Below are 11,555 nucleotides of genomic sequence, written 5' to 3'. Positions count from 1 at the left end.
CTCACCGTGGGGGCTCATGTTTTCATAGTTTCCTCTCGCTACTAGATTGTGAGCTGCGTGAAGGAAGGTTCATAGTTGTGTTGTATGTACAGGTACACAAAATTTGTCCTTGGATAAACACATCAATCCTCTTCCTTCTTCTCTCTGAATTTCTTTATTTTAAGAAAAAAATTAGAGATGGAGTCTCACTGTCTTGCTCAGGCTGGTCTCAAACTCCTAGGCTCAAGCGATCCTCCTGCCTTAGCCTATACTAATATGAATTCCTATACTAATATGATTGAAATTAGTTTGACTTCTATAATAATTGTGCTCCCAGATTGTGCTTCTGTTTTGATAGTAGAACTAAATTATTAGGCTATTTCAAGAAATTAATATATTACTGGTAGAAAAACTGAAGCTACAAAATGGCCTGGTTTCTCACTTCAGTTAAATTTGTGCTTCTGAGTGCTTGTATTCTAGGTGAAACCACACTGAGAAGGTATTTGTGGCCCGTACACTGATTCCTTCATGAGACTTGTTTGCACAGGAGAGCTGCTAAAAATTACTGCTCTCAGGGAGGTCTGTGGGGAACAGGTATGAAGAAGAAGACTGTTCTCTGCCCTTTTTGCAATAAAATGTTCCAAACTGTCTTGAGTTTGATCCCTTTTCGGGTGTTTTGTTTTGTTTTTTTTTTAAACATTCACATATTTCTTGGAATTATAAGAAATTAACTTTGTGCTTCTGAAGTAGGTTTGCCTTAATATAACACTTATGTATTTGTAAAGGGCATTTTTAAAGCTGTACTTTAAAAAATAATAATTCTTATATTCGTTTGAAGGTTTTTTTTGTTTGTTTTTGAGACAGAGGCTCGCTCTGTCGCCCAGGCTGGAGTGCAGTGGCGTGATCTTGGCTCATTACAACCTCCACATCTGGGGTTCAAGCAATTCTCCTGCCTCAGCCTCCTGAGTAGCTGGGACTACAGGCGCCCACCACCACGCCCAGCTAATTTTTTGTTTTTTTTTTTTTTTTTTTTTTTTTTTGAGGCAGAGTCTCGCTCTGTTGCCCAGGCTGGAGTGCGGTGGCGCTATCTTGGCTCACTGCAAGCTCCGCCTCCCGGGTTCACGCCATTCTCCTGCCTCAGCCTCCCGAGTAGCTGGGACTACAGGCGCCCGCCACCACGCCCGGCTAATTTTTTGTCTTTTTAGTAGAGACGGGGTTTCACTGTGTTAGCCAGGATGGTCTCAATCTCCTGACCTCTTGATCTGCCTTCCTCAGCCTCCCAAAGTGCTGGGATTACAGGCATGAGCCAGGGGACCAACATGGTGAAACCCCATCTCTACTAAAAATACAAAATTAGCTGGGAATGGTGGTGTGCGCCTGTAATCCCAGCTACTCAGGAGGCTGAGGCGTGAGAATCACTTGAACCTGGGAGGCAGAGGTTGCAGTGAGCTGAGATCGCGCCACTGCACTCCAGCCTGGGGGACAGTGAGACTCTATCTCAAAAAAAAGAAAAAGAAAAAGAATGGAATAACCCTTGTTTAGGTGTTACAAAATCCAAGCCAGACAAATCTAAACTTTAATCTCACACCCGGTTCCTAGAGTAGTCCCTTCTCCAGCTCAGGTTTGGCCTAAGTCTCAGGGGTCCTTGCTTGGTGGGCACCACCCGCTCCCTTCCCCACCTTTGTTCCTGTTTTTCCTCTGCTGGTTCCTCCGGGGTTGGGTGTGTTCAGAGGCGGAGACAGGCTAAAGGTCTTTGGCTTTTAGGTTCTATTGATGGGTGAGTTCCAAATACTAGCTTTCTCTTGTAGGATATTTCATTTATTTATTAAAAATATTTATTTAGAACACACCATTCATGTGCCAGACCCTGTTCCAGGCACTGGGGATAGGGTGATAAATGAGATAAACAAAAACACCTGCTCACGTTAAGCTCCTGTTCTAGGGAAGACAAAAAAGAAAGAAAATACACGTGTCCTTAGTACATTAGAAGATTCCAAGTACTGTAGAGAAAAATAAAGCAGGCTGGACTCGGTGGCTCATGCCTGTAATCCCAGCACTTTGGGAGGCTGAGGTGGGAGGATTACTTGAGCTCAGGAATTTGAGACCAGCCTGAGCAACATGGAAGATCCTGTCTCTACCAAAAAAAAAAAAAAAATTTTAGCTGGGTGTGGTGGCGTGCATCTGTAGTCCCAGCCACTGGGAAGGCTGAGGAGGGAGAATTGCTTCAGCCCAGGAGGTGAAAGTTGCAGTAAGCCGAGATCGTGCCATTGCACTCCAGCCTGGGTGACAGAGCCAGACCCTGTCTCAAATAAAACAAAAGGAAAGAAAGAAAATGAAAAAAAGAAAGCAGAGATGGGGCAAGCAGGGGAGAGGGCTGGGGACATAGGGGAGGGTGCTGGGGACACGGGAGGGTGCTGGGGACACAGTGGAGGGTGCTGGGGACGCAGGGGAGGGTGCTGGGGACACGGGAGGGGCTGGAGACGCAAGCTTTGCTGAGTTCCCACAATTCTCTGCTCCTCTCCTGTCTCACGGGGCGTGGGCCACCTGCGGCTTGCCGTTGTTTTGCGCCAAGCTAATATCTTATTCTTCCCAACAGACAGAGGCCCGTTGAGGCTTCTCTGTCCTCCACGGGGAACAGCATTGGCCTAAACCTGCAGACGCCATTGCAAAGGGAAGTCAGCTCAGGCAAACCTGCTGGTGAAGAATAATTCCAGTGTGGGGACACAGAGGCTGACATTTCTTGCCGTGGGTGATTTAATGTTGGGCCTCAATTTTTCACTCCCCCCGTAAGAGTATGACACAGCCGCATCCTTGCCAGGGCCTGAGGGAGGGTGGATGGACTTATCCATCCCATAGGTGTTGCTCATGGCTGGGTGACTTGCTTCTGCCAATGAGATTTTCACAGACATGGCACAAGCAGAAGCCTGGAATGTGTGGGCACTACCGGGCCTGCCTCCTAAGGCTCTTGATTTTCCCCACGAGATGCGCGTGCTCCAGGGAACGGCGGCTCTGGCTGCAGGATGAGAGGCGTGTGGAGCAGGCATGGTTCCCATCCTCAGCCTGGAGTCAAGCCCAGACTAGATCAGCCTAAGCCCAGCCACGCCACGGGTGCAGCAGTGAAGAGCAAATGCCAACTGTCCATGACAGTGACTTTCAAAGGGGCGTGTCATGTGCCTCATCCCAGCAACAGTGAAGGCATTTCTCTATCAGTCAGTTGGTAAATGATTATTGACAAACAATGTACTGGGAAGGTGGAGTGATTTGAGTAGATCTGGCCTCTGTTCTCATGGAGCTTCCTTTCTAGAGGGGAAGACAGATGATGAATGAATAAATATGAATGATTCTAATAGGTTGGTGCAGCAATCATTAAAAGTAATAGCAAAAAAAAAAAGTGGGGAGGAGCCAGTGCTGCAGTTCATTAATAGTAAACCGCGATGACTTGTGCACCAAGCTAACACAGTAATCACGGGTGTGCAAAATGTGGCGATGGGCGAGTTCCGAGTGCTAGGAGAGCATCTAGCTTCCCGGAGTCAGGAGACGGGTTGGCAACCTAACCAAGGTGAAGCCCAAGGGAGGGGTGTGGGCAGGGAGCGATATTTCAGTGGAGACTCCAAGGATGAGTGGTATTTAGAGAGTAGAGGGTGTGTGTCTGGCACAGAGAAGAGCCTGTGCAAAAGCTGGCGGGGCGAGAGGACACCGTGTGTTCATCCACCTGAGGGGCGACCAGCAGGCTGGAGCTCAGCGGGTTGAGAGGAGGATGCAGAGCCCGGGAAAGGCACCCTAGGCAGAGGGCACAGCAGGGCAAAGGCCTGGAGTCAGGCCTGAGCCTGTGTGTTTTGAGGAACGGACAGAGGCCTGTCCCGCAGGAAGGGAACGGCACAGGGGAGAGACCTTAGGCCAGAGCAGAGGGCAGGGCTGTGCTGGGCACTGTGGGCTGTGGATGGTGCTGGCATTTAAGAGGGGAGTCCATAGGCCAGGGCAGAGGGCAGGGCTGTGCTGGGCACTGTGGGCTGTGGATGGAGCTGGCATTTAAGAGGGGAGTCCATAGACCAGGGCAGAGGGGTGGGGAGGGCTGGGCCGGGCACCAGAGTGGAGACCATAGGCCAGGGCAGAGGGCAGGGCTGTGCTGGGCACTGTGGGCTGTGGATGGTGCTGGCATTTAAGAGGGGAGTCCATAGACCAGGGCAGAGGGCAGGGCCGTGCTGGGCACTTTGGGCTGTGGATGGTGCTGGCATTTAAGAGGGGAGACCATAGACCAGGGCAGAGGGCAGGGCTGTGCTGGGCACTGTGGGCTGTGGATGGGAGCTGGCATTTAGGCTCAGGTGATGGGAATATGTGAAAAGATTTTAAGGAGGGGAGTAACAGTTGGAATTAATGTGTATTCTGGGAATCTCAACAAAGTAAATTCATAGTTCGAATTTTCATAAGACTTCTTCACAGGCAGAGAGAAATAAGATCGTGTCTACAGCTGTGTGATGATTTTGTTTAAAAATATTACTAAGTTTTTAAACGTGATTTCAAATGGTGTGTTTCTGTTTCACATTGGACATTAGATTGCAAGGCTAATGGAAAGTAGAAAAGTTAACTCATGAACATAAAAGAGATATCAATTTGAAAACAAAACATTTATTCATTTACTTCCGCTGCAGATTTCTTGACTGATGAATTTCATGAGAAGGAATTGTTCAGGGAGGGTCATGGGGCTGAAGACCTGGAGAGGAGCTGGTGCTACCACTCTCCAAATCTGAGGGTGGTGGAGATGGAGCCTTGGGGAGGAGCAGGTGCTGCCTTTTAAGTCTATGAGAGTCGTTGAGCTGGACCTCCAGGGAGGAGCTGGTGCTCCCACTGATGTCTTAGGTTGTGGACCTGAGGACAGTGAAGGAGCCAGTGTGGCTGTTCTGTGAGAGTCGCGGAGCTGGAGATCCAGGTGGGAGAGGTGTTCTAGCTTGGGAAGGAGCTGATGTTCTACATTCAGGGCCCTGCAGCTGCAGACCCGGAGAGGAGCTGATGTTCTAGACTGAGGGTCGTGCAGCTGGAGACCCAGAGAGGAGCTGATGTTCTAGTTTGAGGGTCTTGCAGCTGCAGACCTGGAGAGGTGCTGATGTTCTAGATTGAGGGTCATGCAGCTGAAGACTCAGGGAGGAGCTGATAATCTCGATTGAGGGTCATGGAGGTGGAGACCCGGACAGGAGCTGATGTTCTAGTTAGTGGATCTTCCAGCTGCAGACCCAGAGAGGAGCTGATGTTCTAGATTGAGGGTTATGCAGCTGAAGACTCGGGGAGGAGCTGATGTTGTAGTTTGAGGGTCGTGCAGTTGAGGACTTCGGGAGGAGCTGATGTTGTTCACGTTGAGGGTCTTTCAGCTGGAGACTCAAGGAGGAGCTGAATAATCTTGATTGAGGGTGATGGAGCTGGAGACCCAGACAGGAGTTGATATTCTAGTTAGTGGATCTTCCAGCTGCAGACCCAGGGAGGAGCTGATGTTCTACTGTTAGGTTCTTGCAGCTGCAGACCCGGAGAGGAGCTGATGTTCTAGATTGAGGGTCGTGCAGCTAAAGACTCGGGGAGGAGCTGATGTTGTAATTTGAGGGTCGTGCAGTTGTGGACTCGGGGAGAAGGTGATGTTGTTTGTGTTGCGGGTCTTTCAGCTGGAGACTCAGGGAGGTCCTGATAATCTTGATTGAGGATCATGGAGCTGGAAACCTGGACAGGAGCTGATGTTCTAGTTAGTGGATTTTCCAGGTGCAGACCCAGAGAGGAGCTGATGTTCTAGATTGAGGGTCATGCAGCTGAAGACTCGGGGAGGAGCTTATGTTGTAGTATGAGGGTCGTGCAGTTGAGGACTCGGGGAGGAGCTGATGTTCGCATTGAGGGTCTTTCAGCTGGAGACTCAGGGAGGAGCCCATAATCTTGATTGAGGGTCATGTACCTCGAGACCCGGACAGGAGTTGATGTTCTACTTAATGGATCTTCCAGCTGCAGACCCAGACAGGAGGTGATGTTCTAGTTTTAGGTTCTTGCAGCTGCAGACCCAGAGAGGAGCTGATGTTCTAGATTAAGGGTCATACAGCTGAAGCCTAGGGGAGGAGCTGATGTTGTAGTTGAGGGTCATGCAGTTGAGGACTCGGGGAGGAGCTGATGTTGTTCGCATTGAGGGTCTTTCAGCTGGAGACTCAGGGAGGAGCTGATAATCTTGATTCAGGGTGATGGAGCTGGAGACCCAGACAGAAGTTGATGTTTTAGTTAGTGGATCTTCCAGCTGCAGACCCAGGGAGGAGCTGATGATCCAGTTTTAGGTTCTTGCAGCTGCAGACCCAGGGAGGAGCTGATGATCCAGTTTTAGGTTCTTGCAGCTGCAGACCGGGAGAGGAGCTGATGTTCTAGATTGAGGGTCATGCAGCTGAAGACCCGGACAGGAGCTGATGTTCTAGTTAGTCGAACTTCCAGCTACAGACCCAGGGAGGAGCTGATGTTCTGCTTTTAGATTCTTGCAGCTGCACACCCAGAGAGGAGGTGATGTTCTAGATTGAGGGTCGTGCAGCTGAAGACTCAGGGTGGAGCTGATGTTGTTTGAGGGTCGTGCAGTTGAGGAGTCAGGGAGGAACTGATGTTGTTGGTGATGAGGGTCTTTCAGCTGGAGACTCAGGGAGGAGCTGATACTATTGATACATTGTCATGGAGTTGGAGACCCGAACAGGAGCTGATGTTCTAGTTAGTGGATCTTCCAGCTGCAGACCCAGACAGGAGGTGATGTTCTACTGTTAGGTTCTTGCAGCTGCAGACCCGGAGAGGAGCTGATGTTCTAGATTGAGGGTCATGCAGCTGAAGACTCGGGGAGGAGCTGATGTTGTAATTTGAGGGTCGTGCAGTTGAGGACTCGGGGAGAAGGTGATGTTGTTCGCGTTGAGGGTCTTTCAGCTGCAGACTGAGGGAGGAGCTGATAATCCTGATTGAGGGTCATGGAGCTGGAGACCCGGACAGGAGCTGATGTTCTAGTTAGTGGATCTTCCAGCTGCAGACCCAGAGAGGAGCTGATGTTCTAGTTTTAGAAGCTTGACGCTGCAGACCCAGAGAGGAGCTGATGTTCTAGATTGCAGGTCATGCAGCTGAAGACTCGGGGAAGAGCTGATGTTTTAGTTAGAGGTTCATGCAGTTGAGGACTCGGGGAGGAGCTGATGTTGTTCACGTTGACGGTGTTTCAGCTGGAGACTCAGGGAGGAGCTGATAATCTTGATTGAGGGTTATGGAGCTGGAGACCCGGACAGGAGTTGATATTCTAGTCAGTGGATCTTCCACTTGCAGACCCACAGAGGAGGTGAAGTTCTAGTTTTAGGTTCTTGCAGCTGCAGACCCAGAGAGGAGCTGGTGTTCTAGATTGAGAGTCATGCAGCTGAAGACTCGGGAAGGAGCTGATGTTGTAGTTGAGGGTCATGCAGTTGAGGACTCGGGGAGGAGCTAATGTTGTTCGCCTTAAGAGTCTTTCAGCTGGATACTCAGGGAGGAGCTGACAATCTTGTTTCAGGGTCATGGACCTGGAGACCCTGACAGGAGCTGAAGTTCTAGTTAGTGGAACTTCCAGCTGCAGTCCCCGAAAGGAGCTGATGTTCTACTTTAAGGTTCTTGCAGCTGCAGACCCAGAGAGGAGCTGATGTTCTAGATTGAGGGTCATGCAGCTGAAGTTCAGGGAGGAGCTGATGTAGTTTGAGTGTCGTGTAGTTGTGGACTTCAGGAGGAGCTGATGTTGTTCGTGTTGAGGGTCTTTCAGCTGGAGACTCAGGGAGGAACTGATAATCTTGATTGAGGGTCAAGGAGCCGGAGACCAGAAGAGGAGGTGATGTTCTACTTAGTGGATCTTCCAGCTGCAGAACCAGGGAGGAGCTGAGGTTCTACTTTTAGATTCTTGCAGCTGCAGACCTGGAGAGGAGCTGATGTTGTAGATTGAGGGTCATGCATCTGAAGACTCGGGGAGGAGCTGATGTTGTTGTCTGAGGGTCGTGCAGTTGAGGACTCGGGGAGGAACTGATGTTCCCGTTGAGGGTCTTTCAGCTGGAGACTCAGGGAGGAGCTGATAATCTTGCTTCAGGGTGATGGAGCTGGAGACCCGGACAGGGGTTGATGTTCTAGTTAGTGGATCTTCCAGCTGCAGACCCAGGGAGGAGCTGATGATCCAGTTTTAGGTTCTTGCAGCTGCAGACCCGGAGAGGAGCTGATGTTCTAGTTTTAGGTTCTTGCAGCTGCAGACCGGGAGAGGAGCTGATGTTCTAGATTGAGGGTCATGCGGCTGAAGACCTGGACAGGAGCTGATGTTCTAGTTAGTGGATCTTCCAGCTACAGACCCAGGGGGGAGCTGATGTCCTACATTTAGATTCTTGCAGCTGCAGACCCGGAGAGGAACTGATGTTCTAGATTGAGGGTCGTGCAGCTGAAGACTCGGGGAGGAGCTGATGTTGTAGCTTGAGGGTCGTGCAGTTGAGGACTCAGGGAGAAGGTGATGTTGTTGGTGATGAGGGTCTTTCAGCTGGAGACTCAGGAAGGAGCTGATAATCTTGATTGAGGGTCATACAGCTGGAGACCCGGACAGGAGTTGATGTTCTACTTAATGGATCTTCCACCTGCAGACCCAGAGAGGAGGTGATGTTGTAGTTTTAGGTTCTTGCAGCTGCAGACACAGAGAGGAGCTGATGTTCTAGATTGAGGGTCATGCAGCTGAAGACTCAGGGAGGAGGTGATGTTGTAGTTGAGGGTCGTGCAGTTGAGGACTCAGGGAGGAGCTGATGTTGTTCGTGTTGAGAGTCTTTCAACTGGATACTCAGGGAGGAGCTGACAATCTTGATTGAAGGTTATGGAGCTGGAGACCCGGACAGGAGGTGATGTTCTACTTAGTGGATCTTCCAGCTACAGAACCAGGGAGGAGCTGATGTTCTACTTTTAGGTTCTTGCAGCTGCAGACCTGGAGAGGAGCTGATGTTGTAGATTGAGGGTCATGCATCTGAAGACTCGGGGAGGAGCTGATATTGTAGTATGAGGGTCGTGCAGTTGAGGACTCGGGGAGGAGCTGATGTTGTTCCCGTCGAGAGTCTTTCAGCTGGAGACTCAGGGAGGAGCTGATAATCTCGATTGAGGGTCATGCAGCTGGAGACCCAGATAAGAGTTGTTGTTCTACTTAATGGATCTTCCACCTGCAGACCCAGAGAGGAGGTGGTGTTCTAGTTTTAGGTTCTTGCAGCTGCAGACCAGGAGAGGAGCTGATGTTCTAGATTGAGGGTCATGCAGCAGAAGACTCGGGAAGGAGCTGATGTTGTAGTTGAGGGTCGTGCAGTTGAAGACTCGAGGAGGAGCTGATGTTGTTCGCATTGAGGGTCTTTCAGCTGGAGACTCAGGGAGGAGCTGATAATCTTGATTGAGGGTCATGCAGCTGGAGACCCGGACAGGAGTTGATGTTCGACTTAATGGATCTTCCCCCTGCAGACCCAGAGAGGACGTGATGTTCTAGTTTTAGGTTCTTGCAGTTGCAGACCCGGAGAGGAGCTGATGTTCTAGATTGAGGGTCATGCAGCTGAAAACTCGGGGAGGAGCTGACGTTGTAGTTGAGGGTCGTGCATTTGAGGACTCGGGGAGGAGATGATGTTGTTTGCATTGAGAGTCTTTCAGCTGGATACTCAGGGAGGAGCTGACAGTCTTGATTGAGGGTCACGGAGATGGAGACCCAGACAAGAGCCGATGTTCTAGTTAGTGGAACTTCCTGCTGCAGACCCTGAGAGGAGCTGATGTTCTACTGTTAGGTTCTTGCGGCTGCAGACCCGGAGAGGAGCTGATGTTCTAGATTGAGGGTCATGCAGCTGAAGTTCAGGGAGGAGCTGATGTTGTAGTTTGAGTGTCGTGTAGTTGAGGACTTCAGGAGGAGCTGATGTTGTTCTCATTGAGGGTCTTTCAGCTGGAAGCTCAGGGAGGAGCTGATAATCTTGATTGAGGGTCATTGAGCCGGAGACCCGAACATGAGGTGATGTTCTACTTAATGGATCTTCCAGCTGCAGAACCAGGGAGGAGCTGATGTTCTACTTTTAGGTTCTTGCAGCTGCAGACCTGGAGAGGAGCCGATGTTGTAGATTGAGAGTCATGCATCTGAAGACTTGGGGAGGAGCTGATGTTGTTGTGTAAGGATCGTGCAGTTGAGGACTCGGGGAGGAGCTGATGTTGTTCCCATTGAGGGTCTTTCAGCTGGAGACTCGGAGGAGCTGATAATCTTGATTGAGGGTCATGCAGCTGGAGACCCAGACAGGAGTTGTTCTACTTAATGGATCTTCCCCCTGCAGACCCAGACAGGAGGTGATGTTCTAGTTTTAGGTTCTTGCAGCTGCAGACCCGGAGAGGAGCTGATGTTCTAGATTGAGGATCATACAGCTGAAGCCTCGGGGAGGAGCTGATGTTGTAATTTGAGGGTCGTGCAGTTGAGGACTTGGGGAGAAGGTGATGTTGTTCACGTTGAGGGTCTTTCAGCTGCAGACTGAGGGAGGAGCTGATAATCCTGATTGAGGGTCATGCAGCTGGAGACCCAGACAGGAGCTGATGTTCTAGTTAGTGGATCTTCCACCTGCAGACCCACAGAGGCGGTGAAGTTCTAGTTTTAGGTTCTTGCAGCTGCAGACCCGGAGAGGAGCTGGTGTTCTAGATTGAGGGTCATGCAGCTGAAGACTCGGGAAGGAGCTGATGTTGTAGTTGAGGGTCGTGCAGTTGAGGACTCGGGGAGGAGCTAATGTTGTTTGACTTAAGAGTCTTTCAGCTGGATACTCAGGGAGGAGCTGACAATCTTGTTTCAGGGTCATGGACCTGGAGACCCTGACAGGAGCTGAAGTTCTAGTTAGTGGAACTTCCAGCTGCAGACCCCGAAAGGAGCTGATGTTCTACTTTAAGATTCTTGCAGCTGCAGACCCGGAGAGGAGCTGATGTTCTAGATTGAGGGTCATGCAGCTGAAGTTCAGGGAGGAGCTGATGTTGTAGTTTGAGTGTCGTGTAGTTGTGGACTTCAGGAGGAGCTGATGTTGTTCGTGTTGAGGGTCTTTCAGCTGGAGACTCAGGGAGGAGCTGATAATCTTGATTGAGGGTCAAGGAGCCGGAGACCAGAAGAGGAGGTGATGTTCTACTTAGTGGATCTTCCAGCTGCAGAACCAGGGAGGAGCTGAGGTTCTACTTTTAGATTCTTGCAGCTGCAGACCTGGAGAGGAGCTGATGTTGTAGATTGAGGGTCATGCATCTGAAGACTCGAGGAGGAGCTGATGTTGTTGTCTGAGGGTCGTGCAGTTGAGGACTTGGGGAGGAACTGATGTTGTTCCCGTTGAGGGTCTTTCAGCTGGAGACTCAGGGAGGAGCTGATAATCTTGATTCAGGGTGATGGAGCTGGAGACCCGGACAGGGGTTGATGTTCTAGTTAGTGGATCTTCCAGCTGCAGACCCAGGGAGGAGCTGATGATCCAGTTTTAGGTTCTTGCAGCTGCAGACCCGGAGAGGAGCTGATGTTCTAGTTTTAGGTTCTTGCAGCTGCAGACCGGGAGAGGAGCTGATGTTCTAGATTGAGGGTC

This window comes from Pongo abelii, chromosome 4 (genome assembly GCF_028885655.2).
Source record: "Pongo abelii isolate AG06213 chromosome 4, NHGRI_mPonAbe1-v2.0_pri, whole genome shotgun sequence".
In the NCBI taxonomy this organism is placed as follows: Eukaryota; Metazoa; Chordata; class Mammalia; order Primates; family Hominidae; genus Pongo; species Pongo abelii.
The sequence above is the reverse complement of the archived record's forward strand: the minus strand, read 5'-3'. Positions refer to the sequence as shown.